The sequence below is a fragment of the Balearica regulorum genome, chromosome 2 (assembly GCF_011004875.1).
Source record: "Balearica regulorum gibbericeps isolate bBalReg1 chromosome 2, bBalReg1.pri, whole genome shotgun sequence".
NCBI classification, from domain to species: Eukaryota; Metazoa; Chordata; class Aves; order Gruiformes; family Gruidae; genus Balearica; species Balearica regulorum.
The window spans coordinates 14,056,696-14,083,163 of NC_046185.1; the positions used below are offsets into that span (position 1 = coordinate 14,056,696).

General features: G+C 40.2%; 2 long non-coding RNA genes across 10 annotated transcripts in view; one reads left to right on the forward strand and one right to left on the reverse strand.

Moving 5' to 3' along the window:
- On the reverse strand, positions 1–24,627 carry LOC142600312 (uncharacterized). 5 transcript variants are annotated; one of them, XR_012833727.1, is made up of 4 exons: positions 24,167–24,627; positions 18,499–20,480; positions 17,810–17,989; positions 1–204 (listed from the first exon to the last, which is right to left on the reverse strand). It is a non-coding gene; the product is annotated as an uncharacterized LOC142600312 (long non-coding RNA). The 5 variants fall into 5 exon arrangements; XR_012833726.1 differs by lacking the exon at positions 1–204 and adding an exon at positions 15,382–16,031; XR_012833725.1 differs by lacking the exon at positions 1–204 and having other exon boundaries at positions 16,711–17,989; positions 18,499–19,136; positions 20,406–20,480.
- The window catches only part of LOC142600311 (uncharacterized), a 13,442-nt gene continuing 11,065 nt past the window's right edge, over positions 24,092–26,468 (forward strand). Inside the window, exons 1-2 of one of the 5 annotated variants that reach the window (XR_012833720.1) lie at positions 24,092–24,126; positions 24,672–24,816. This is a non-coding gene — a long non-coding RNA (uncharacterized LOC142600311). Of the gene's footprint in view, positions 24,127–24,257; positions 24,817–26,468 lie in introns of those variants that run through there. The other 4 variants (XR_012833723.1, XR_012833722.1, XR_012833719.1 and 1 more) reach the window with 4 other exon arrangements.

The window sequence follows — 26,468 nt, forward strand, 5'->3', positions numbered from 1 at the left end:
TGGGAGGAAAAGAAACCCCTCAACCCACAACATTCACCCTGGTTGTATTTATTGTGAAAAGATGAGGGTCTCCCAGCTCTATAGAGCAATGAGCCTCCAGGTGTAGATCAGATAATGGATGTTTCATTTCATTTCCTTCTCTTGTGCCTTCATGAAAGGAAACCCAGACATTGCCTTCAGCAATGCTGCTGCAGGATGTTGACCCTGAAAGCATATCCCAGATTAGACAAGTGTATTATTCCCATGTAATGCTTGAATACAAACAGGAAAGACAGACTTTAGTTTCCATTCCTTATAAATAAGATAGAAATATCACACCTCTACAGATTCACAGCAAAAAAACATTAAAGATATAAAGATATAACTGAAATAAATTCTTGAAGAGGTAAGATTTCCTTTTATTCTCTCTGGTTTATGTAATAATCAGAATAAAGCAAAGAATATATTTAGAAGTGAGCACAGCCTTTGCTGAAGACTAGACATAAAAGATCTTTCATCTACATGAAGCAAAGGACTAATAAAAACTCTTTGGGAAAGGGAACTTCCTCATACTAAAAGCTGAATAAATTGAATTGAAATTTCTTTGTGACCTTCTAATGCACAGTGATTTGAGATACTTACACAGCCCTATTCCCAGAGAATCTTTGTGTCTCACTGTTTTTATGCTCTGGATTTACTACCCCCTTCTAAATGGGACACTGCTCATTTCCTCATTATGCAGATCCAGAAATGAAGGTCCGATGTGACCTTTGCGGGTCACTGAAAATCTGCGACAGGGTAGAAAACAGAAGTCACATTTTGACTCAAGTAAAAAAAAATCAGTCTGTGTTAAGTCTTCCTTGCTGAAAAAAAATTATGAAGGAAAGGTTTATAAGTTATCACTTGTGAGATTGTACCAACATGGAAGCAAAGGAAAGCCTCGAGGCTAGAATACTGGTTGAGGGAATATGGAAAGTATTAGTGATGGAAAAAAAATTGATGGAATGCTAAATTACTGTGCTTTCATGTGGTATGGTTGTGCCTCTACACATTTGTGGATGAAAACAAAATTCAAGTTATGGTTACAGAAAAAAATTTCAAATGTTTATTCTATTGCAATTTGAGCAAGAGGTGTAATTAAAACAGCTGAATCATTGGATTCACTGCAACACAAATGTTGGAAAAACTCAGATTATAAATTGTCTTGGTTTATGTCTTCCATTGCTTTCATATAATGAACATCCTGTTTTCTGCCTAATCCTACAAATGATGTACAATAAACCCTCCCTTACCAGAAATGCCATTATTTGAATCAGGGTCGTGTTCAACTTTAAATGAGGTTTGTATAACAGAACCATCTGGCTTCCCCAAGGCCACACAACTCAGCAGGACTAAGGTGATTGAGACACACTGCTTCACTAGGAGTAATTTGTTCTTATTTTGTCCAGCTGAACTCTGTGGCCTTGCACAATCTCCAGGAATTTTAGTCCTGTTCAACTCAGTGGCTGTATCATATTTTCAGTATTTAATGGTTCAGAACCAATGTGCATTACACGTAGCTATTATTCTTTATATATGCTGACAAATATTTGTTTGCATGGCACCTTACATTCAAAATTATACCTTAAGTGTACATAGCATTTTGTGTAGACTACATTCTAATCTGAGTGATCCTACGATTCCCTGCTTTGGTCATATTGTCTTGAGCAACATCAAATCCCAAATAGTTTGTTAGTAGGTTGGGTAAAGGCAGAAGGAGCATAAAGATGCCATGTCAGACTTCTTTCCTTTTTTTTATTTCTAAGGAGGAAACTGACAAAGAAAGCAGAAGACCACTAGGAAACAGATACAGAAAACTTTTATCCGTAAATGGGGTAGACTGGATGGAAAAGCATAACTGAGGCCTCAGGAAAGAAGCAGCAGAACAGATTTACAAGTCTGCCAGCAGGGCGGTATGAAAAGATGTGGGTAACTAATGCTGGTAAAGAGAGAAGGTAGAACCGAAGACTCAGTGAAGAATAATCTACAGGATGAAGATCAGACAGTATGTGAACATTTTCATCTTCACAGTGATGATATTCTTAACCAGTTTTTTATTCAGACGTCACATATACTTAGCCGTGGGAGAGAGCTAAGATATCTTGGAGAAATCAAGGGGGGAGCTGAAGGAAACAAAATGTTGAAGGTGGATAATAAATTCATTAGAGGCAACAGTAATGAAGAAGTCAAGCTGGATAGAAACAACTGGTGGGGTACCTGCACAGTGAGAGGTGAGAAATGAAGAGAAAGCTCCATGAGAAACAGAAAAGAAAAAGCTGAGATAGAGCAAAATGGGCTCATTGCTGCCAAGGCCCACATTTAACATGGAGAAAAGGAAGTTAAAGAATGAGGAAATGATGAAGACAGTGAGTGGAGATGAATTACATTTTCCTTTCATCAGCACTCACTTACTCACTAGGGGAGTAAACCAGCTGAAGGAGAAAATGCACAATACTTAGTGCAAGTGCCTGATGTTCTTACTGTCCAAGCATTTAAATCCAGAGGACAGATACCATGAAAAAATAGAGATGAATCAAAAAATAAATGCAAGTGCTGTCAGAGAGATAGCCAAGATTAGAGAAGTAGTCACAGCTATGTGTGGGGTCAATAGATGAATCAGAGAAGAGCAAAGGGACCATGGTGTGGATCAGCAGGGGAGGAGCCAGAGGAAAACCCAGAGGGCTGGGTGGGAAGGGAAGGAGTGAGTGTGGACAGGGAAGGGAGAGGAGCACCGCTGAGGGCAGCGGGCAGCAGCCAAAGAGATGGGTCTTGGCTTCAGATCCATAAAGGAATACTGTTCTGGGAAGACAAGGTCAAGGGCAAGAGTGGGGATGTCATTGTACAGCGGATCGAAAAGGAGATTAATGGAAGTACGTGTGTAGGGAATTGGATTAATCAGTGATGTGGAATGAGTGTAGGAGGTGAGATGAGGAGAATAAAGCAGCCAGAAATAACCAACTTGCCACAATTGGTGCAGTGGAAAGGAAGAAGTGAAGCCAGAAGGGTGGTAGAAAGGAGACAAAAGGCAGATGGACACCTCTTCATGGTAAATGAAGGAAAAAAGATGATTCAGACCGGAGATCTGGGGAGCCAAATGGTTTACTGCTGAGTTTGACCTTGGACACATTTATGAGGACAGCAACACATACTAGTTGGATTTTGAAGACTGGAAGCTGTTACATACATGAATGAGCAGAAGCAAGTGAGAAGTTCATAATCAGAGTAAACTAAATTCTTCAGAGAATGATTAAAAAAGTGGTGGAGAGCCGCAGTTAAGAAAAAAAAGAATACATGAGCCAAAGCAAACCACAAGTCAGGAATAAAACCCATCCATCTGAGGACTGTAAGCGTAGTCAGAAGAAACACCACAGACTTTCATGTCTGCAAAACCATTCTTCCATTCTTTTGGTTATATCTGAATTGCCAATTATTAGATTTTTAGTCTCTGAGTGTCTGGAATGATCAAGATTGTTCTTTACTTATTGTTGCAGTGAATCTTGTGGAATGAAACTTGAATGTATAAAATGTTGAAACATTGCTTGCTTAGAATGACTCATTAATATCACAGAACAAATAAGCGGATAACATTGCTAATTTGATTCAAAGCCCTTGAATATACTTCATCCATAAACTCTGACTTCAGTGAATATAAACAACTCTCAGTGAGTGTCCTCACAGGACTGATATTAATTCACAACCAAAAACTATTATAACTCTTACACTTGGGATCTATGCATTTTTTTCTTCTTCATCCTGACTGTTCATGGGCTAAAATTCAAATGTAAATCCATGAATCATCCACACCTAAAATGAAAAATATTCTAAAGTATTCATTAAAATCTTCAGTGGCATTAACACTAACTTAAAATTTCTTTCTATTTGCCTCATAATGGCACCCTAGCTAACGGATTTACTGATAAGAAGCATCAGGAAATACAGTGAGTATTAGGTGAATAGCAAAAGTATTCACAAAAAGCAAATCCTGCAACTGGAATTTCAAACGTCAACCAGCATCATCCCATGTAGCCTCTAAATCCATCCCAAAAGACTTGGTACTTTGAAAGACATCCATAGTAGTAGACAGTAGTTTTAAAAACTTTGTTGAATCAGGGTCTTAAATCCTTCCTGAAGGTAAACTGCACTGGAACATCTCCAAGAAACTAGGTGACCAAAGCATGCCTTTAGAGTCCTGTTTTCTTTATCCTGTCAGTCACTTTTGTATTTGGGTGGAGAGTGCAGGCTGTGTACTGGGAGGGGAGGTGTGAAAGCAATAACATGATAGCAGGGAATTGCTTGGGAGGCATGGGAGTGAATAAAAGGTAAGGACTGAGAAGGGGATTTACATTTTTTTCACAACAAAGTGACAGCTGTTATGTCATGAGTCTATACTTGTCCTCATCACTTTGTGTGCTGTCTTTTTCCCCCACCCCACATCTGTCTTTGTCTGTGTATGCTGTGTGCTTTCTGGGCAAATCACTACCTTTCCCTGTGTCTGGAAAGAAACACAACATCTTTTTGGCACTGGAGCAAGCTCCATAATGAAGAATGTGATTATAAATGACGAAGGATATGGATTCATCTTTCAACTTTGCAAATTATTTACTATGATTCAGAATCATGAATTCCTTTGGGCCAAGGCTTTCTCTCTGAAGCTGCTGCAAGAGTTACCATATATTGTTGATATGACTAAAATTCAGGGTTGGGAGGAAACTGGGGCCAAGATTTTGAAGCGCTAAGCAACTGCCCTAAAGACAAGTCCTTTTTAAATGTCACATGTTGGACATTTAAACTGGGTATTTGTCAGTTTTTAACATTATTTAAGTTTTTGTAATGGTATCTAATATTTATATACTGTTTATCAACCTAAAGTTTTTTCCCAAATGGGTAATCAGAGTTACAGAGATTTATGAAGTTGTCAGATAAGGAGCTTTTTGAAAGCAGTTACAGTTTTTGTAACACTTCAGATCTTGGTTCTTATTTGTTTGAATGTTCAAGCAGCTACAGTTGTCTCTGCTGATGTTTGTTAGCCACAAATGCAGAAGGAACGTTGCTTCAATATTAAATTTAAAAAGCTACCCTAGGATTATGATGATAATAATCATACAGCTGGCAAGTACCTTGTCCTCAGCTTCCTTGAGTCCACCAAGTCCAAGAGCAAAGACAACAGTCATGTCTCAGTAACGTGCAGTATAAAGATGGCCATGAAGCAGTGGTATGTCTACTACCTGTCTCTTAATACTGTATGCTGCACTGCAAGTTTCCTGAATATATTACTGATCCCATGCACTTGATGTCTTTAACGTTTTTCATACACTTGAGAGAAGACAGGGGTTAATAATTCAGTGTAGTCTATTCAATTCCCCAGGGAAGTTTGTTCCACACCCAAAACAGTTCTTCAATCAGGAGTTCATTCTGTGTGTTCAAATCAGCATAGAAGTATTTGTAGGATGAGGTCTACTATGTAGGGTGAAAGAAAAATACCTGTATAACCTATATAACACACCTTATCTCAAGGTGTGCAGAACTGAAAATAACTTATGTCATTAAGTAAAAGAAGTAGACTATCAATGGACTGTATAGCAGAGAAAGTACTTATTTTCAGGATCTTTCTTGTAGTCTTTAAAGAAATATTGAAAGGTGACATTTACAATGTGTCTGACAACTGTCATCAGGAAATTTGTTTTCTCCCCATATCCTTAAGTTAGTGAAAAGACTTGACCCCCAATTTAAATTGGAAGATATTTTCCTTTATGCTGTAACATTTCCAGATGGCTGGAATCTGGAGTGATTTCTTTCTGCCTGAGTGTAACAGCCAAGGATTTACACAACACCAAGTAAACTGTTGTTCTGACTCCAAACTTGCCTATACAGTTTTGCAAGATCCAAAATAATGGGAGCAATGGATTTCTACTGGGATAACTTTTCCAGCATACAGAAAAGCCTTTCCTATGGTCTATATTCTGAGTCTCATTCACTGTTTTGCTGCCTCGTTCCAGCAGGCTCCCAATCAGTGCCTTTTTTACAGCTTTTCTATCAGGAGCCCTGAGAGCTATGATGACTTATACCCAAAGGGGTATCCAATGTTACCTGATTTTCTGTTCTGGATGGAAATTGAAGTTGTCAATATAAACTGTATACATCTATGCCAACTATGCTGGGGATTTTCACACAAACAGGACATGCATGCTAAGGTTTAGAGTAACTACCAGGTCCCTGAAGAATCAAAAGAAAAATATCAGAACATAAATTATTCACTGCTGTGTATCAACCAAAAGGGCTGATGAGTTACAGAGGAGCGGGGAGACAAAGTGTTGATTGATTTATCTGCTCTTCACCTTGCAAGCTGGATGATGTTAACACCAATGGAATGTATCATGTGCTACAGTGATGTCTGTGTATCATTTGCTTGTGTTATGACCATTTATTTCTCCTGGTGACTTAAACGGAATTTCAAACATTACATATTAATTTAATATTCCAGAATTTATCAGGTACAAGATTAAAACATTGACTTATTCCATACTAGTGAAATATTAGGAGCTTTAAAGAATAATAATAAGCCATTTGTTGGAAAACAAATTGGGACGTTGTCAATTTTATGGCAAGGGCAGACATCGATCCAAGGGAACAAAACCTCTTTGCAGTGGAGAGATAAGGGGTACAGAAACAGAGTTGTTCTTCCTTCTCTGACACCTTGTCATTGCCTATGTCCTAATTCCTGACTGTGTCCTAATTCCTGAGCATGTTTTGAAAGAAGATGGTCTCCACTGCCCAAACGTGGCAATGGGTGCTACCTGAAGGGCTGCAGAAAGGGTGCGACAGCCAGGACGGTTCTGCCTGGGGCCAGTGGCTGGGCAGGCCCTGGGAACCCAGATAACTGAGAGGTGCCTCGATGCCCACATCACTCTCTTCCCTGCTTTCTGCCACCCACTCCTGCCTGCTCAGGCCATTTGCATTCGCCCGTTGCTGCCTGGGACTTTCCTGCTGAGTTACTTTGCTCTGCAGATGGAGGTACTGGAGCTGGGATAGGGAGAGCTGGGAGAGGACATGCTGACCACGGCCAGGACAAAATCAGTGAACGGACCTGGCCATTTCCTTCACCCTAGGGTCTGAAGTGGTTCTCAGTCATCCAAATTGCTAATGATCATATGTCATGGAGCATCTTGGGGAACATAGAGCAGAAATTACCACTTTATAATTTCTAAGGAGGCTCAGACATTACAGAGTTATGGAGAGCTTTGTTGTCTCAAGAACGTTGTCTCATGCCTTCCATCATGTGTGTGGGTAATTTCTCCATAGACAGGCAGACCTTTATATACCTTTATATACCTGGACATCTGTGCTTCAGCTCCTCACTCTGATCTTGTGCACCAAGTCTAGCGAGAGGCCAGGCACAAGGTGCCAGGAGGGCTGTGTCAGCCTTGCAGAGGGAAGCACCAAACCAAGGATGAGGAAGATCCTTCCCACAGCACTTCCGTGGCCTGAATGGGACAGAGGGGGACACTGTCCAGGAAGGGGGGCCCATTTCTTCATTTGCACCATTCTGCAGATGACTGTCAGCACCAACAGCATTTGTGAAGCTACCCAAATAGTCAGGTAAATAAAGTACCAGAAACAGAACAAGGGACACTAGTAATTTCTTTTCTATGTAATGGCAGCAAGGTTGTTTTCTTCGAAGCCATGAGCCAGAGTGATTAAAAGTTCATTGGTGACTAAGTGTACCATGCAGTACAATGTGGAGGCTTTTCCATGGAGCCCCATAAATCTCGGAGCTGGAGTGGGCGCGCAGGGGTGGGGAGTGAGCTAACCTCGGTGGCGCACGTCAGCCCTGCAGGAGCTGGAGCGAGCTCCCACCCCCGGGCTCCACAGAGCTTTTATTGCTCACCAAGGCCAAACCTCACTTTTGTTACAGTCAGTGGGAGTTTTGCCATCGCCTTTCTTGAAGCAAGGCTTGACACGAGCGGAGCAAACAATGGGAAAACAGGAGCCAAGCCCCGGACTGCAGAACCCATGGCAAGTTTCCATGGCTTTAACTGGCACCCAGTGTTGGTCTCCTAAAAGAATAACTTCCACTGTACCTGTTCTTCATATGCAGAGCACAGCTTTTATACTTGCAAACATATATATAAAAAATGTAATATATACATACATATACATATTCTTTTTTGCTCTTTGTAGTGAAGATAAAAATCTGTGAACTAGCTCTACTAACAGTGCCTTCAGATTTTCTGAAATCTATTGCCTACCCCAAATGTCAAATCTTTATTATCATTGTCTGAGTGGAACACATAATTTCCCCACTGTTCTGCCTATTTCAAAGAGCCTGTGCTTGAAAATACAAAAGGAAAAAAAAAAAAGCAAGAAGAAACAGAAGAGAGAAAATAAGATAAAAGAGTGAAAAAGAATACAGAAATACTGGTTGTTGCCAAGTGTCCCCCAAATCTCAGAAGTCAGAAATTTTTAAGGTATAGAATAGCTATAACCCTCAAGACTTATGTAAAATGAACTGGACATATTCTGTAAAATAGGAAGAGCAGGAAAACTACTAGAAGTCATGTTACAACTGGTAATCTATTTTCTAAAATGTTTAATGTACTCAGTCCGCACATTGTGTATAGTATACATGTATATGTATTATTAAAAAGTAAAGCTAAATTGTAGTGTAATTAAGACTTCACATTTCAATTTTAGATCAACATGAGTAATGCAGTTACTGAGCACATCACATTTTTAATAAAGTGGAAGGTGATAATATGACTTCGTGGAGATGACAAAATTGCTGGAGAGTTTTTCTTTTATAATATTTTTCTTCTATTTTATTGGAAACTAATAGAGAAATCTACAGGAAAATAATTTACACTTGGGTTAGGAATTCAAATGGAGATTAGGGGAAAATGCACCTACATCTAACAGTTTGTACCCGACCCTGGCCTCCCAATACACAAGCAATATCAAGTCTTCAAGTGTAGCTCCAGTACAAGCCAATGTTACCCTTTGGAGTCCAAACAGCTCCATGTGCCTGGGCATGTGTGGAATCTCAACTCACTGTCAGGTGCCCCTGGGTGAGGGCCATCCAAGGAGCAGCACTGTGGACACACAACGGGATGCCCGAGCTTCCATCTGCCCGCTGCCGAGGTTGGGGTAATCCAGGCCACTCACAGAGGAGGGCAAGATTACTCACTGGCTTAGGCAAACCTGCCTCATAAACTCTTTGCACCTCAGCTGTTTCTGAAGGCATGGCTTTGCAGTTATGAATGTTATGGTGGCCTCTGTCCTACTCTTTATATTGTTCTGACAACATGTTGGCAGTACTTCATAGATTACCTTTTTTGCTTACAATTTTTTAGAAAGCTATAGCACCTCATTGTTTGCTAGAGCATTTATTATAGTCTGAAGTCAGGTCACAGAGCCTGCCAGACCTCTTTGCAGAAGGGCTGTACGCTTTGGACCCAGGGTCACGGAGCTATTTGCACTTCCAACAATTGGTTGCATCAAGCTGTGTTGCAACACTGTGAAACATGCCACATCAGGGTTTTTTGGGGTTTGTGGTTTGGTTGTTTTTTTTTTATTCTGCCCTCAATTTCTCTCTTCAGTCATTCCCTACCTCTCCCAGAGAGCAGCTAGTCATTTGGCAAGGTTTGAAATTAGTTTTCAATCTTTGGCTTTTGCAGTTTATGAAGAAATCCTTCTTCTGCCTAGAGTCATTCACAGGAAGGTTATATTTATGATGATCTTGGGATTTATTTTAGGACTCATCCGTTGACACTCAACCTTCATAGCTCTCCTGACCTTGCAAGTGCAACCTTACCTCAGGTAACAAAACACTTGACCCACTTTTCTTAGCAGCACAGTGGCAGATGTAACTTGTGTGCCTTTGGGTACCTTATTCCATCTCTAATTTAGCTCTAGTTATTGCCCCCTAGTCATTCAGTTATTCTAGCAATACAGGCTAATTAAAGGAAGAGACGATGATAGTGAAATCCCCCATGCCCAGAATACTAGCAGGAACAGTGAGTGCCTCTTTCCTCTTCTTCAGGGTTTCCAGCAGTAGTGTTTAAGACGACTACTTATGGGGCATGACATTTCAAACTATGGGAAAGAGAAAGCAAATTTCCTAGGGCTGAATCATCGTATCTGGAAACACAGCTAATGTCCAATTTACACGAACTGCATTCATAAATCTGAATTACACACTGTATAAAGAGACACTCATCCAGTATATGCTGGTAGAAACAGATAAATGAAGCAAGGAGGGGTTCCAAATGGAAAGCTGCAACCTAGAGGGAAAGAAATGGCACATTTGTTGCTTCTGACTAGTTTCATTTTTTTAACAGAAATGAACACAAGACCTTTATCTGAGATGACTTAGAGAGTACATTGCCAGAGGGGTCGGCTGATCACACAGACTTTGCCCACGCAAGGGTTCCCACTGAAGGGAAGTGTTGGATCAGACAAAAATCATGCCTCAGTTGCACAAGGCACTGTACCTGCCAGGTGATTTTAAATTCATATGTAACCATATGTTTTACTCTGTGTAGCACTGAATACAAACCGGGAGACATCAGCTGCTAGGAAAGGTAGATATCCTCTGCTGCTCCTTTCCTCTTACAGGAAAATGTAGTCACTAATCCTGCTCTCTTATAAGAAAATGTAATACTGAATCCAGCTTCTTTTTTCCTTCTCTTTTGCATAAAACCATAAATCCCACGTAGCCCATTTTTCTATATTGCAGAGTACGATATTGGATATCACTAAACTTCCATGGGATCCATTCTTCTGGTAACACCTCCCTTTCCAGGAAGCTGACAATTTACTACACAAAGAGCAAAGCCATCCTGAATGATCATCCATGCGTATCATCCAGGAAAAAAAAGGGTTTCCCACAGTCCCTGATAGTCTCAGTTTACCAAGGGCCTCTTCTTTATAACACCTCTAAAAAAATCTTCAATACTTTAATTATGCTCAGAGATTATGCCTTGCCTGCAAGCTCAAACCCCATCAGCACACACTGAACGTTTAATTCTGTTGAGGTTCATATCGTAACCACATATAACTAAGTATTCAGCTTTCTATTAAATCAATGAGATGTTAGAAGCCCAAACAGGAGTTGGAAACCTGAATGCCATTCTGGATCTGAGCCTTCCAGTGTTGCATGAAGTAACAGGACTAACATCTGTCCTCAGCAGAAGGCAACGGTGCATAGCACTTTTCTGAATGATGGCCTAAAACAGCAGTACCTGTCAGAGTTTTCTCTCCATCACACTTCCATTATACATTATACATAACCAGTATATTTTTAAGGCAAAAAGATATTATTTCTAGGAAAATGTATAGAAGAACTAGAATTATATAGAGAGCAGCAAAAATGGTTGGACTCGGTGATCTTGAAGGTCTTTTCCAATCTAAATGATTCTATGATTCTAAAAAGAAATATCAAAGATACCAAACAGTTTCGATATAGTATAAAGATTCCTTAATATTGGGGGAAAAAAATGACTAAATGATTGAAAAGGGACATGACAGAAGACTGTAAAACCTGTAGAATGGAAAAAGTGTATAGGAAATAGGGAATGACTCATCACTGTTACTCCCAAAAGAGGATTGAGAAGGAGGACATTAACTGATGATAATAGGTCATAAATTCAAAACAAACATGAGCAGGTACTATTTTTTTTGCACAGCTTGCTGTTAAACTGTGGAACCTCCTGCCACACATATACATAACATCAAAACACAGCTGGAGATATGCCTAGAAGAAACACCAAGACATGCTGGTGGCCCAGGCAGTCTTGCAATTGCCAGCCACTGGAAATGGGAGTACGTGCCAGGGGGGTATCACTGCGTCCCTGCTCTATTTGGACACTCTTCCAAAAATGACCACTATTGACAGTGTCAAAAACAGAATATTGAGATATACGGATATTTTTGATTTTTGATGTGGAAAGCTGTTCTTCTGTTCTCATATTACATATGTAAGAAAATCACCAGAAATGTCAGTGCAAACTTCCTAATCTCATCATAAGGTTAAATTTGGTGTATTTGTAGCCCTCTTTTCTCTTTCCCAACAAGTCTGCTCAAAGCTATCACCACCATTTATTTCTCCAACAGACTTTAGCAGTTTTTCAATGTTTTAATATCTCTTTGTGTAAAACTTTTGCCCTTTTCTTTATGAATAGGTCATTAATGTTTACAAAAAGTTGGAAAAGGCTTCTTTTCAAGGGCCAAATCTGCCTACTTTTTCATTTCTGAGGTGCAAAGCTATGAGTGGTGTATTGTGGAAAACTGCTTACAAAGGCTTTGCAAATGCAAATGAAATAAAGTAATTTTGTCCCTTATTTGTAGATAGGGATAGAGGAACAACATAAATTTACAATTTTAAAAATTAAAAGGGGTGTGTAAAATTTTTTATGGCCAGGGCAGCTTCCAGAGGGAAATTGGAGCCAAAGAGAAATTTTAAAACATAATATAACTAAATCAAGGAAACAAAAAAGTTCCTTTTCACTTACACAGAAGCCTTGTTGAAAGAGAAATACTTGTGGGACATGAGGAATGAAAAATGTCAGCATGCAACTGCCCAGGCTTGCCCGATTTGTAGCTCCCACCTCATGGCAATTGCTAAGAGTGTTGTAAAAGAGCTTCTTTGTCTCTGGAGAAAGTATTGCTTTCAAAGACAAGAAAAATCCACAAGCAACCTCTCACTTTGACACACAGGTCATGACATTAAAAGAATAATGTGAAGAATCACAAACCACTGGTTTCAGTTAGGAAAGCAAATGGCCTAGTAGGAGGGAGGGACTGCTGTTTAAGTTATGATCTGCTAACTCTCTGTTTACATATATCTAGTTCCTTCCTAAAAAAACCCAGGCACCTAGTAAAGTACTTCAGAATGACCCAAAAGAGACAAAATCCTTGAGCTGAGTCAACAATGTCAATAGTTTGCAAAGGGGGAGGCTAGAACAATATTACTTTTAAAAAGAGGTGGGGTTATTCTGCCATCTCCACGAAGATTAGTACAAGCAGCATTTCGTTGCAGAAGGGAGATGCCAGCATCACAAGTCAGTGCCGAAGCAATCCAGACACTGGAATGAGCACATTTCCTGGCGGGTGCTTTAGTGAGTTGGAGATCATGGAGCAAAGCTGCCAAAGGGGAGGGGGGAGAAGCAAGAGAGCACCGCGCCAGCAGAGCTGGCACAGAGTCCCACCTCTGACGTGGGAAGAGTTGACAGGTTTATGAATTTCATCATTTTTGCCAGAATCAACCTCAGCAACCGGTTTTGCTTGAAATGCTTAGAAAATTGTGGTTCTGGCAAGACAAAACAGTACGGTATTTCCTTGCCCAGAGCTAAGAGGTGGCAAACCTGTCTTGATGGGCACACGCTAACAAAGCGTTTTGAGCTGCAATCCCGTCCCTCTGCTGACGCTGGAGATGGCAGCAATAACACCAGGGTTGTTTCCTCTGTGCCCTGTTTGCTGCTCTGCAATTAGAAAAAAACTGCTGAGAAGTGATGGCGGCAGCTTCACTCTAAAAGAAACTGGAAGGAGAAGAAGAGGGGCCCTTAATTCAGCAAAGCCCTCTATGCAAACCAGAAATTAATTTTTAAGGAAAGGGGGAACTTGCTTTTTTAACAGTCCTTGAAAGTCTGAATTTTTCAGCTTAGCTTTTGAACTGGATCTGAGACTCGCACTCATGAGCAAATGCACAGGTGTGGGTCTACAGGTAGGGCTAAAGTACACCCCCAATTGCACTTCTTACTGGAACTCCCTTATCAGGTTTGCAGTGGGTTTGGAAACTCTGGCTGCTCCTCTGAGTGACTGTAACATAAAAAGGGCGTGAAGATACCTTTGGAGTGCTGAGAAACTCGGTAGTTCCAGAGCAGAAACCCCAGATACAACCACGCTACAAAGTTTTAGTAAACTCTCAAGTTCTGACAAGAAAAGCGGAAAGGATAACATTGTTTGAAGAGTTGCCAGAGGCAACAGTTGTAAAGCAGTCCTTCTGAGATATTTTTGGAAGAGCAGTAGCATATGACACTGACAAAACTCAAAAGTTTCATTTTTGTTATTGTTGTTGTTGTTACTATCATGATTTGTAAGAATGAAATTCACCTCCTGGCAGGTAGCCTGTAAAAGGCCATGAAACCACTTAGTCCTGAGCCCTTTGAGAGGCACAATCAGAGGACTCCATCCTGCAGACCAGACTCACTATATGCAGCCAGAGCTTCAGCCTATGGATCAGAACCACGTGAACAAGGGGAGGTGCCAATTTTCTTTGTATCAAATGTAAAATTAATTAAAAATGCTGTCAAGTGTGGTCACCTTTTCCAGGCAATAAGCACAAGATCTCTGGACACTTCAGATTTCATGTCAGAGGAGATTATTTGATTAATCACTGATTCACCAGCTACCTGATTTGTATGGTTGTTTTGACTGGAAATTAGACTATCTGTTTCAGAAAAGGATACAGTAAAAGGTTTGGTAAGTAGATATATTTGAGGGTTTGAGCTCATGGAATCCAGATTTGATGCCAAAATAGGTATCTGTGTGTTCCTGGAAGTACTGTAAGCAAGGAACTGAGGAGGAGTCAGGAAGCCATAGATTAGTTAATCTCATCTCTGTGGTAAGCAAGATCTTTCTGAAGTTAATAAGGAATGAGATCACAAAACATCTGGAGAATGTTTTTTTTTCTTTGTTTTTTTAAAAGAAGAAAAAGAAGAAGGAGGAAAGAAAAAGGAACTTTGTCACCATGGCTTCAGAAAGGGGAATGGCTGAAAAAATTGGTGTGAATTTTTGAGGAAGTGAGATGAAAGACCTCAAAATTGAAAACCCAAAAATTTCTACTTGGCATCCTAAAAATAATACAAACCTCACTGTACAGAAATCCGGGAATTTCAGTAGAAAGGGCAGAAGTATGTAGTAACCACAACACTATCCAAGTATGTAATAAAAAGCACCAACTTCCTGAGAGCAGAGGGGGTTTCCAGCTTTCAGTCAAGGAGACCAAACTTTGCTTCTCTGTGAAGTATCTTCTCAGCCAGCAGACAGGATCTCTCATGCACAGCTTAGATGTTGTGACAAGCAGGCAAAAGTAAAATATAAAATATTGCTATAAATTTCCATTAAATAAAAGAAGAAGCAGTCACAGCTTTCTTGCTAACCTTATAGTAAAGCCAATCTCCCTTTTATAGTGCCATATTTCTAAGGAAAGCCATATGGTAGCATGCAGCAGATTCTCACTCCTGATTCATAGTAAATTCTTAAATAGAAAGACAAAGATGATTTTAAAGAATTAAAGAGAGTTCCAGTTGGAAACAGACAACTGTCTTTAAATGCATCCAGCTAAAAGCTGATTTTTATTTATTTATTTATTTATTTATTTATTTATTTATTTTTATGAGTACAGCAGTATGGTCTGGCCAAAGCATCAAGACCTGACTTCTTTTCTCTGGAATGGCCCGTGGTCATCTTTATGTATTGCTAATTGCTGCCATCTCTCAGGATTTCTGGTTTTCCACATGTATTTCAGTGTTGGTTGCTTACTCCCTAAAGCAGTTCAAAAACTACAGGTGACAAGCAGCGTTCAACAGAGAGGGTAGTACAACTCTACTAGCATTTCTGACTGACTTTATTAGGCATCCTGAGTGAGGGGTGCATTTTTTAATCTCTGGCTTTTGTACCCTCCCTTTTCTTTGTAAACCCCTTGGTTTAAAACAGGCCATTAGACAAAGCAGGGTACTACATCTGGGCATGTGACCTGGCAGAAGAAGTGGCAGAAAGGCAGAAATTATTAATTTAAACACATAATATCAGACTGGTGGCTGTAAAAGCTTGATTTACTTCAGTCTCTGTTGAGAAGTTCCTAAGAGGTGCCCTACAAGAGCTCAGGTCTGCCAGAACAACATGCTCTTGCTCTGCAAAGAGCCCCAGTGTTTCAGACAAGGCTGCTGCGACCAGGATGCATTTTCAACTGGAGAGAAGCGACAGTAAAAACATCATCTTGGCTCCACACAACTTTCCTGAAAGACATACAGAATAGCAAGGTGTATAGGGTATATACACACTGCATATGTTTACAAGGCAATATAGGGTATTGGAAGACAAAAGTTAGTTTGAGGGTGAAAGAAGCTAGTTTCCTTTCCCCAACAGTGACTGGAGGTAGGGAGTCTTTTCATATTGGATCCAGTATCTTTCATCTGAGGTTTTCAAATTTGCTTAATAATTAATAATAATAATAATAATAATAATAATAATAGCCCAAAAGAGGAGCCAGGAAACTACAGGTCCATTAATCTTGCTTCAGTAAGCCTTCAGAAAGTAACGGAATGAGTCCTCCTAGAAACTGTTACAGGACAAATGAAGCAGGTGATTGGGAAGAGCCAACGTGGATTTACCAAAGGGAAATCATGCCGACTGACCTCATCACCTTCTACAACAAAGTCACGCTTTCTGTCCATATGGGGAGAGCAGTGGAGGTTGTTTACTTGGACTTTAGCAAAGCCTTCGACACTGTTTCTCACAGCCTCTTCCAAGACACATTGGCATAAGATACAGACAGGATGGGTGGTGTGTGAGATGGGTAGGACATTGGGTCATGGGCCACACTCAGAGGGTGGCAATCGATGGCTTTCACTCAGGCTGGCAGCCTGTCACAAGTGGGGTCCACCAAGGATCAACACTTCATAAGATGTTCAACATCATAAATGCTCTGGACAGCAGCACTGGAAGCAGCCTCACCAAGTCTGGTGGTGACACTAAACTAGGTGGTGAGGTGAACACACCAGAAGGGAGAGCCATCTGACAGAGAGACCTGGACAGGCTGGAAGAGTGGGCAAGCAAGGACTGTATGAAGTTTAGAAAGGACAATTGCAAGGTCCTGCACCTGGGACAACATAACCAGAGGGCTCAGTACAGTCTAGGATCTGTGTGGCTGGGGAGCAGCGTTGCTGAAAGGTTCCTGAGGGTCCTGGTGGACAACAAGCTGACAATGAGTCAGCACTGTGCTGCTGCAGCAACAAAGGCAAATTGGATGCTGGGCTGCATCTGCAGGGGCATTACTAGCAGAGATAGAGATGTGATCACCCCACTCTACTCAGCGCTTGTCAGGCCACACCTGGAGTACTGTATCCAGTTATGGCCCCCACAAGTCAAGAAAGATGTGGACGGACTGGAGATGGTCCAAAGGAGAGCCACGAAGGTGATCAGAGGGCTGGAGAACCTGCCCTGTGAGGGAAGACTGAAGGACTTAGGTCTTTTCTCCTTGGAGAAGAGAAGGCTCAGGGAGACCTCATCACAGTACTCTGGTACTTAAAGGGTGACTGCAAAGAGGATGGAGGCTCTTTTCACAAGGAGCCACATGGAAAGGACAAGGGGCAACGGGTAAAAGTTGCACAGGGAGAGGTTTCATCTCAATATAAAAAAGAAGTTTTTACAATGGGAACAATCAATCACTGGAACAACCTCCCCAGGGACATGGTGGCGTCCCCATCACTGTGACTTTTCAAGATGTGACTGGATACAGTGCTAGAGAATCTCATCTATACTGCCTTTCCCATGAAAGGTTGGACCAGATGATCTTTTGAGGTCCCTTCCAAACTGGGCTGTTGTATGATTCTGTGATAATGATTATTGGAAACTAAAATTAGTGTCTTGCAGAAAAGCCCTCAAAGGAGACTTTGATTTAATGTTTGTTCCTTCTGTTGTGTAAGGAAAGAATCCAGCTTTGTTATGTTACCTCTGGGAGCTCATGTACTTCAGCCACTTGTCTCCACTGTCACTGCATATTATTTATTGTTACCTGCTGGGAACGTGTCTCCATCTCAGCTGTAGTCAGGGCTGTAGGTGCTCTCAAAGCAAATCTCCCAATAGTTCCCATTTTCTGTGCTTTGGTTCACAGTGTGGTGTAGTCTCGATGACCTGAACTCCTTTTGAATGAAACTAAATCCGATTCATCCTGTAACTGGGATGCAACTGAATCCTATAAATCAGTGGAAAGGAAAGAAATCAAAGGGGAGGTTAACACACCAGGCTATGAAACGCAGCAGCTGAAGCACACAGTTTGCTGCTGCTCTAGGCAAAGGGGGTGGTAACATCTGGCAAAGTGATGGGGCAGTAACCCTGACTCATAACATCCAAAATCACTCCAGCGTAATTCCCACAGTTTTCTTGTCAGCACCCATAATTCTCTTGTTCCTGTAAATCAAAATGAATGATCAATATCAAACATAAACAGAATATTGGAATCTTTCAGCCAGCTGAAGAAATGGTGTTTGCTGGGGGGAGGGGGGCAGCATGATTTATTCTACTCTTAGTATGTTCTCTTTAAAGTTGCACCACCATATGAAATTCTATTTTCTGAAAACAGAAAACAATGAGAAGAGACTTGCAAGAACACCACCAGCTTCCATCTGTGAGCAATTTGATACTTGCTTTCGGCAAATTGCTAAGCATTACAGTTTTAAACAAACTTTGCACCAGTATTCTCACCAGCAATGCTGTAGTGTTGAAATATTCACAGAGCTGAGTACAAAATATCACAAACACACTTGGACTGAGAAGTGGGTTTTTTACATGTGAATGGTTATGCTCATGGTGCCTCTTTCACTGTTCACCTCCTTTTAAAATTGTTGGAACTATGACCCTGTAACAAACAAATCTGGAAAAAAAATTGAAAGATTTATTGTTTTGAGTTGGTCAGTAGTCAGAAAAACTTTTTTGACCCCAATCTAAGCTACAGAAGGACACATCATTTGTCCCCAGCTGCACTATGGCTGTCTCCAGTGGGCCTGAATTCGGTCTATCATGATAGAAATAACATTAAAAAGTACTGTCCTCATCTGATGTTTGCTTTCTAATATATACTTTAGCAATAGTTTTTTGCATGATGCAAATGTCTTTTTAATAGGTCAGTGAGGCTGATATGGGTCTTTGCTGATATCAAAGCTCTCGATATCTTTCCTTCCCACTGCAAAAGAACACATAAATCCTCTACTTCTTTCACAAAAGTTAAAGGTGAGTGGTCACTCTGAGCAGGAGCTGGAGGTTATAGAAATGTCTTAGAAAAAGCATACCCTCCGGACCTGTGTTTCAGTCTTCCTAGCTTGGAGGTATTGACTTCCCTCCGTCTTGTTTCGAGGAAGAAAAACAAGTTAAATTTATTCCAGCATCCAAATAATCAATTATTTTCAGTGCAAATAAGGATCTTATCCAACAGGAATGTATTTTAGAAGCAAGACTGCACCAGCTAATGATATTCAAACACCAAGGAAGCAGTAAGTCTGCCTCCAACTTGCTAACAAGGCTGTTCTGAGTTACACTCTGTGCCTGTTACAGCAACTGTCAGATAAATAATCTTGCTCCTTTGTAAGAAAATGAACAGGCTGGTTCGCTTTAATCCCCTGCCATCCAAATATATTTAAACAGTAACATGATTAGGATAAGGATATACTGCAATATGAGTTGGAAAAGTGCTAAGGCTCCGGAAGCATGGACCATAAATCAAGCATTTAATGATTTAAATCAAGAACTTTAAGCAGCTGCCCCTGGGAAACATTGGGAGAACAGACTGTGCAATGAAGCCTGATGAAAATTAATTTAGTAGGCAAACATTGTTATCTCATGGACTTTATGGGAATCATAAAAATAAGGTGCTGAACTTTATAATGTATTTTTATGTTCTTATGCTAAAACGCTTTCTACAAGCCCTACTTCTTTTATTTAGTAAGTAGAGTGCAAACCCTGTTACCTTAGGCAAAAGCTGATTTGGAATTTTTTTCTAACTTGGGTGATTAAGTTATGCCTTTCAACTGCTGTTTTGATATCTATGTAAAAGGTCCTGACATCTGGAGGTGCCATGGACCTATGCAACACTCAGGGTTGTTCTGTAGAAAATCAGGACTATTTTATGAAAAGAAGCCCTCTCCAGCTGAGGAACCGTCCTCTTAGAATTCCCCTCGGGCACCATGAAAGCACAGGTGGTGTGAAACCCCTGCAAGCTGGCACTGTGTCCAGGTGCTCACCCTGCCTTACTGCAGCTCCCTGTGCTGCTCCCTCCCTGTCCCAGCACAAAGGCTGGTTTAGCCACATGAGGAAGATCAGAGGAACGATCCCTGTTGCAAACTCATTCTTTATTTGCCAGTTTAATGTTAACCTGGGTCAGCTTCCTGTAGGGATGGTACTGGCGCAGGAATGAGCTGGTAGATGTTTTAGCAGTAAGGCTGAGTTATATTGACTTAAAATGCTCATGATACTACAGCCTTAGTCTTCAAAGTAGAGTGACTCGACAAAACATTTAAAATTGATTTTAAGTTCTATGCATCTACAGTGGTACCATGTGCACATTACAAAAAATCCAGCAAAACCAGCAAACAGTGAGTAAACATATATTTTCCCACCTAATTGTAGAAGGTTAGTGGTGGCTCTGCTTCTCTCATCTCTCCAGGGCATAATTAAGGATCGGCAAACTCATGCTGTATAAAAACACAGTTTTGTTAGAAAATACAAGAGGAATTCATTACAGACTTGAGTTCATACAGGGCAACGATCTGCATTAGATGAAATGGTAGCACAGGCTTCAGGCACCAGTTAAATCCTCCTTAAATCCCTCTTAAAACCTACCATACTGGAAAAAAGAAAGAAAGAAAAAAAAAATACACTAGAAAGTATTCTGTGTTTCTGTTTGCCACACATTGGACATTGTCAAAACCACAAAAGTTTTACCAGAAAAGAATTATCTGATAATCCACTTTATTTTACTTGGAGAATTAGGATTTAGAAGTGAGTTAATTTAATCCCTAGAAGATAAAACATGATGTTACTATTTCCAGTACTTTATGGTTTAGCAGAAAATAAGTTGCTTTCTAATGAATTTGCTTATAACAGTAGGTATTCTTCAGCTCACACTCATATTTGTGCTCAGAATAAATTTCATCTTAAGTGAAAAAAGAGGAGAGGAGGAGGAATAAATCAAATAGAATAATTGTCATATATCAAATAGAATACTTGTTGCAAAGTGCTTTTTTTATCCTGAAGTGATTATGTTCTCTACAGATGTAAATATATAAATAATTTCCTTATTATTAATATATTTTAAGAGTGTTCCAATCACAAATATATTTGTTGTGAATGCTAAAAACTTTGTAGTTTCACCTGGGTTAAATTTATATTACCATTAAAATAACAGTTCAGTAGTTCTCCATGTAGTAAGTTTTCTGATTGCACCTTTCTTCAATCAACAGTGCACGTGGTATTTTTTTCTCACTAACTCCATCATACACCTGATTGCAATGTTTGACATCACTGTTTTCTGTGCAAGGAAGAATCATCAAGAATGAGATGAAAGAGATAAAAGTTCCAAAGCCGATGGAAAACTAAACCTACAACTTAGAAAGCCTTGCTCCAACAGAGATTCTTTTTGCCTCTAAAGCTGTAGAGAAGCATAAAGCCAAAAAAAAATTAGAGGATAAATTAACAGCCAGTAAAGCTTCCTAAAATGTCTGTAATACCAATAGAAAATATTTTACTGAAGCATTAATCATAAAAGCATGTAGCCTACATTTGTATGATTCACAGTCATGCTATCAGAGATTCAAGGCCAAGCTACTAAAACAAAAGTGCATTTTTCTGTTTTCTTGTTTATCTGAACATTTCAAGAATAATTAAAGAAAAATCAGGACATGAAGGGAATTATTTAAGTGCAGAGACTAGTACCCATGCATTTTCCTGGATACACATGAACATGCACATGCCTCTATAAATCAGGCAGAAGTAATAGCAGTTTTGTTAACAAAGCCTTATAAGATTCTACTATATTGTCAAACTTCAGCCACTTGTTAATTTATATTTTCCATGACAGTGATCCAGTGAAGCCTGAATTGAGTAGCTTTGGGAAAAACTCAGCCAAAAAATTAAGTGTTTTTCCTGAGCTAGAGGCTGTGGACGCAGATACACACGATCCGCTGTCTGCAGACAAGTATCTGTGCGTCAGCTGCGCCTTCACGGCTGGATGAAGCCAAAGCATTTCACTTCTCCATTGGGTGGGTTAAGCGTGCCAACGTGCTTAAACACCACAGCTCAGCAAACACATGATAATACAGTAAGTCGTGGAAACTTGGTCAGACCCTCTTCCAGAAAAGAGAAGTTAGCAGTAACTGTGATATTTTGCAATATAGAAGATATCTGTGAAAAGTGAGGGATGCTTTTCTTTGTGCCTGCTGGGGACAGATAGAAAGTCACGGGTGAAAATCAAGCAACGAAAGCTTAGGTTAGATGCTGGAAATCTATTTTCAATAGTAGTGATGATAAGGCCTGGAGCAGGTTCTCCTGGGAAGTCCTGGAATCTCATTTACTGGAGGATTGTAGGAAGGGGTTACACAAACATTCCCCGTGAGTGATTCAGGACTGGATCTGCCTGGAGGAGGGTTATGAACTACGGGATCTCCCAGGGTCCCTTCCAGACCTACTTTTTAATTCCGAATTAATCCTGATAGAAGTTTCCGCTGAATTTGGTAAAGGTGCCTCTTTCTCTCTGCTGAGACTGAATTTGGCTTCATGGTAGAAGCTTATGCTTCTTGACACCATCGAAATAGATATTATGTACCTTTCTCCCCTGTTGATAATATTTCAATTATGCAGGTTTCTTAAACCTTGAACAGTGAACTCCTGACAGAACTTAAGAGGAAAAAAAAATAATTCACAATAATCTCATTAGGAAAGTCATATAAACCAAGGGTGTATTTAGCAATCAGCCAAGTCAGAAAAATGTTTCACCTGAAAGAATATAATGTTCCTCAAACACTTTATGGTTTTGATTTTTTCATTATGATACACTTTGCAGTGCTCCACTTGCCAGTGTGTCAGTTGTGACAACTTGGTTGCACATACCGGGTACATTAACGCTACCTATGGCGCTCTGCCTTACACAGTGGCGTCTCATCTCTGTTTTGCATGCCAATCCGAGGATATAATTTTAAAACAATTTTTCTGAAAAAAATCAGAACTGAGAGGATACTGAAGGATGTGCTCTGGCCTCTGAACTTGTTTTGTAAGCATTCATGATTCAAAGCAGGGAAAAAGAAGCACCATGTTCTCCCTAGATATTCTGCTACAAATGTTGAAATTATTGCTGCTAACAGGAGCAAATGAGGTTTCACAAGAGTGGCAGACACCAGCCAGCAAGCCTGAAAGAGGAACCCACTGCACTCAGAAAAAATCATTTCTACGTGGCAACTAATGCACCAGATCTTCGGGCCTAAGTATTGTTCACCTTATAGCTGGTTTACATCAAACCCTTTGCAAAAATTAGGACATTCTGAGAAATACAGAGACATTAAAGACAAATACTCACAATTTAGGACATTTATAGAATTACATAAATTTCCATGAAAGTCAAGGTATCATCTGATTCTTTAGTCTGTACTTGCCAATATTTGGTAAGATATTTGGCAAGATATTTGGCTTCCTTTCATCTCCCAGGATCTCCAAGAGCAGTCTTAGTTCCCCTCTAAGTATTAATAATCCCATTTTAATGACAGAAGGCTAAAGCACAGGAAGAGGAAGACATCATAGCCACAGTTCACACGGTAAATCTGTGGCACACCAAGGAACAGGTGTAGGTTAGTAGTGAAACAATGAGATTTTTCTAGGACAAATTCACTTTCTGAATTATTGTCTCTTTTTTTTTTCTTTAAACATTCACTTCTCTCTAAATGGCTATGCTTTTCATTTTCAGTTACAACTATTGAATATTACAACTTGATTGTTATTACTAACAGCATCATCATTAGAAGCATTCATTGCCTGAATTTTAGTTGCATCCAAAGATACAAAATCAGATAAGATCCTCATCATGTGAGATGAAGTATATACACATATAAGAAGAGATAATTCCTGTCATGAGAACTTTTCTGTCTAATTACACAGAAATGAGGGAAGATTAAACATGTTGAACAAGGTCCCACAGTTAATCTGTGGCAGAGTGAGGAATCCATTACAGACCTCCTGGATCCCTGCCCAGTGCTCTCCTCACTAGCCAATTCTCCCTCCGTGTTCACCCTGTGTTAAGCACAGCTAAGTAAGGAATCACACAGACTGCTAACAAATTTTTGGCTGCTTGAGGTGTTGTAAAGCAATTAAAGTATATTCTATTCAACGTTACCTGGGAGTACCTAGAGTCAGTCTTCATTTTTCAGCAATCTCCACAGGACACCAAATTCTCTTTGCAGTTAGGTGTAATCTGTGCAGGTAGAAAAAAGCCTGGCCCAGTTTGGACCCCAAAGAAGAACCTTTGCCATTAGAAAAGAGGACAATAATAGGTTTTACTGGACAGTTATTTATCTACATTTAGAAAGTAGGCTCAATCAGCTGTCTACAAAATCTGTCCAGCCACCTAAATATGCTGGCTTGCAGTGCTCAAAGGCAGATCTAAAAACATCACCTAAGCAGAGGGAATCGCACAGTGATGTACTGTCAACAAAAACTGGAGGAAAACATTGCATTTGCTACCCACTCTTAAAGCTCCGCTAAAAGTGGTGCAAGGTAGTGTGAGCAGTGAAGCTAAGCTGCTATGTGAAGACAAGCAAAGGAAATTTAACTGTAGCTGGAATGATGATGACTCATGGTACTACAAAAGTTGTGAGAGTCAGATTTTTCTTATCCTGCAGATTATCTGTAAGATTTGGTATGGAGACTGCTAAGGACTTCAGAGCTTCCAGCTCTTAACACCTGAAGCATAAGGCTTATCCTTTAAGATATCTGGAACAGAGGGAAATCTGTGAAACTGCCTTTCTAGATCGAACCAATGTTAAGGTAAGCTACATTTGTAAAATTTAGAGATTGGGGCTGTCTCTGTTCTTAGTGTTCCCATGAAATTTCATTGAATGGAGAAAGGAAAAAATACCTCGAGATTTAGTTCCAACGCTCTGGCCATCTCTACTTCAGTCCTTCTTTCCTTCCACTTCTTGGCCTGAATACGTTCACACATGTGTTATGATCTGAGCAGAAATGTCACACTTCTTGTGCAGGGCACTTTTCAATATTTTTATTTTTTAAAAATCAATGAACTTTTTAGTTCAAAATTATCCTTAATGCTCTACATAGAAAGAAAAAAAGAAATTTAGTTGTGTAAAACTGATAATACTGCCTTTTGCTCCATCGCTTTCAAGAATGCAGCGCTCAGAAATGAGACTCTGCCTCTCCCAGCCCACCTGGGCTCTGAGAGGGGTGTAAATCACCTCCGCTTGGTCTTTACTGGCAAAGTCAATGCCATGCTACTGCTGAGGGGGGGCAGGAGGAAGGGCTGAGCTTATCACCTCAGATAGTCCTTCCAGGAATGTAAGGGAAGATCTTATTCTCTCAACTTTCCTGTGCAACCATTAAAATAACACTGGGAGACATGTAGTCTTTATTGACCACGCACCATCCACACAGAAATGATTCGGGTTCTGACTCACACCAGCTCTCCATCAGTATTTTTGGCCTCACAAGAATTTCTTTCAGTGACAAAAATGGCTTAGTCAACCTTTCTGTTTCCCCCTGCCCTCCATCCCATCAACAATGCCTGGCTGCTCATCCTTTTTTCCCATTACTCCCTTAGCAGAGCCTGTCTAGCTGTTTATTTGGCCACTCAGTGAACCAGGTCAGGGAACTGATCAGGGTTAAAAAACAAAAAAACAAAACCCACTGGCTGATTTTTTACCCAGATCAATTCCCCAGTTAGTTCACAGTGTAGCGCACAAACTTACGAATACAAGAACATCTGTACTGGATCAGAGCACAGGTCCATTTGGTCTGGTGTCCTGCCCCCAGCAGCAGAGCAGACACAGCAGATGTTATCCAAGGAAGGATGTAAGAACAGGGCAAGCACGCAGGAATGCTTCCTAGGAATGCTTTCCCAGCCTCCTGTGCCTTCTGACTCAGGGATATCTTGAGTCAAAGTTAATGCTTTTATATTTAATAATCCCTGGTGGATTTTTCTTTCATTTATGCTCCTGAATTTTATTTATTTTTATTAATGGAAATATTTGCAACTCTACCGTGCTTTGGGCCATATCGTAATTATGTACTATGCAGTCAATAAAGTGCTTTTTGTTTGCTTTGGAAGTAGTACTCACTAGTTTAATTTCATGTCCTTTGGTTTTTATACGGGAAGAAGAAAAGAACAGCTATTCACCCTATTTATCTTTCTTGTATCACTACCTATCTTATAGATCATTGTTGTTTCTCTCTCATTCAGCTCTTTCCCAGCCTCAGTAGGTCCCTTATGGGAGCTGCTCCATCTCAAGGGGACAGCAGAGACAGTAATGCAATGCAGGTAGAGATGTGTATGGCCAGGGATCCTGGTTGCTTAAATTGGTCCTGCTAAGGAAACAAATGCTCATGAAATTAAGCTTTTAATTGATAAGAAACGTGAATCTGGATAGGCAGCCTTGCCTGCTGAACCTGACTTAGACCTTTTATTC